Raw genomic sequence first — 2,232 nt, 5'->3', positions numbered from 1 at the left:
CTAACTTTGGCCTCTTGGAACAAGCTAGGTAGGGACCTCGTTAGACGAATGGAGGAAGTGTTCTTGAGGAAGTCCAGGATAGCATGTCAGAAACTGAACGCAGTGAGAGGTTAGGCGCGCAAAGGAAGAAACGGGCCCAGTATAAGGAAAATGGCCCTCCCGGAAAGTCTGCTGACAAGGGAGCGTATTTTAAGGAACCTAGAGACTATTTGTTGAAAAATCGGACAAGGGGACTAATTTATACCCCGTCCGAGAGCTGAAAGCTCTGCAATTAAGTAGTTCAGACAGCCCTGGAAGCTCAGAGGATGAAAGCCTCGACCCCGAGGAGGAGGCTGAGCTAGATGAGGAAGTGGCAAAATATGAAGAGGAGAGTTACCATCATTTTCAGGGCAATAAGAGACACCAAAGACATTCACTTTATGGGATAGCCGCTTTCACAGGTGGTCCCTTAGGCACCCCCTCTGTATGAGGTCCGCCAGGATCCTTATCCCTCCTACCTGATAAGGTGAGAAGGAAGCTACGCTCGGCCTTCCCTGTTTTTGAAGGCCTAGAGGACGGGCGGGTATATGCGCCCGTGGAATATAATCAGATAAAAGAATTAGCAGAATCAGTCATAAAGTATGGTGTTTGCACCAACTTTACATTAGCACAATTGGATAGGTTGGCAAGAGATTCTATGACACCTGCTGATTGGCAGACAGTGGCCAAAGCCACGCTTAGCAGCATGGGCCAATACATGGAATGGAAGGCCCTCTGGCACGAAGCAGCTCAAGAGCAAGCTAGAGCCAATGCTGCATCTTTAACACCAGAACAACAGGAGTGGACTTTTGACATGCTGACAGGGCAGGGGCGCTATGCGACCAACCAGACTAATTTCCCCTGGGGGGCATATCAGCAAGTTTCGGGTACTGCCATCAGGGCCTGGAAGGCACTCTCTAGGAGGGGAGAAGGGAGCAACCAATTAACAAAGATTATACAGGGGACTCAGGAGCCTTTTTCCGACTTTGTGGCTAGGATGACAGAAGCGGCAGGACACATTTTTGGGGACTCTGAGACAGCCATGCCTTTTATTGAGCAGCTCATTTTTGAACAAGCCACTCAGGAGTGCCGCACAGCTATTGCCCCAAGGAAGAACAAAGGGCTGCAAGATTGGCTCAGAATCTGCAGAGAATTAGGAGGCCCCCTTACCAATGCAGGGCTAGCGGCTGCCATTTTACAATCCCAGAGGCGCCCCCCTAAGGGGCCCAACAAAAGGGTTTGCTATAACTGTGGGAAGCCCGGACACATAAAAAGAGATTGCTGAAATCAAAGGGCTCCCCCTGCTCTCTGTACCCGCTGCGGCAAGGGCTATCATAAGGCGGACCTGTGTCGCTCGGTCAGGGATCTGAGAGGTAATATCCTCCCTCCTAGAGAGACCCCCACAAATGAGGATCCAAAAAACGGGGTAGCGGGCCCATGGTCCCAGGGCCCACAAAGATATGGGAACCGGTTTATCAAAGCCCCGGAGAGAGCCCCCTTGGGGATGGCGCAAGAATGGACTTGCACGCCTCCTCCAACTTCTTATTGATGCCTCAAATGGGAGTACAGCCCATACCAGTTCGATTGCCTACACCACTGCCTCAAGGGACTGTAGGGCTCCTTCTGGGCCGGGGGTCACTTACTCTGCAGGGATTAATTGTTCACCCTGGCATAATTGATAATCAACATACCACAGAGATTCAGGTTCTGTGTTCTAGCCCCAAAGGTGTATTTTCTATAAGTAAAGGAGATAGGATAGCTCAACTGCTGATCCTTCCGAGTACCTACCAGGAGCCCAGGAGCAAGCAGATGGGATCTTCAGGTTGGGACTCAACCTATTTGGTTGTCAGCTTACAAGATAGACCGAAGCTGCTCCTACAAGTTAATGGCAAAAGTTTTGAAGGTATTCTAGACACTGGGGCGGATAAGAGCATCATCTCTTCCCATTGGTGGCCAAGGTCTTGGCCAATTACCAAAGCCTCACATTCATTACTAATTTGTCTAAGAATCTTTTTCAGTTCATTTTCCAGTTCATTTTGCAGAATTGGACTTCTGAGTTTGAGCAGACGCTTCGTGAATTAAGGATGGCCGTGCTCCAGATCAACTCCACATGTCTTGCTGTCATCTTGGATCTCTTCGGCCGTCTCCTATTTCAAAGAATTGGTGGGGGTTGGATTGTTTGGCATGGCCGTCTGCTGTGGACTGGTGTTTCTC

The 2,232-nt window shown here is 49.8% G+C and overlaps 1 pseudogene; it reads left to right on the top strand.

The window, feature by feature from the left end:
• Positions 1-469: 469 nt before the first annotated feature.
• Positions 470-1,738, top strand: LOC127679916 (igE-binding protein-like; annotated as a pseudogene).
• Positions 1,739-2,232: the final 494 nt, after the last annotated feature.

Source organism: Apodemus sylvaticus, chromosome 3 (genome assembly GCF_947179515.1).
Source record: "Apodemus sylvaticus chromosome 3, mApoSyl1.1, whole genome shotgun sequence".
Lineage (NCBI taxonomy): Eukaryota > Metazoa > Chordata > Mammalia > Rodentia > Muridae > Apodemus > Apodemus sylvaticus.
The sequence above is the reverse complement of the archived record's forward strand: the minus strand, read 5'-3'. Positions and strand labels throughout refer to the sequence as shown.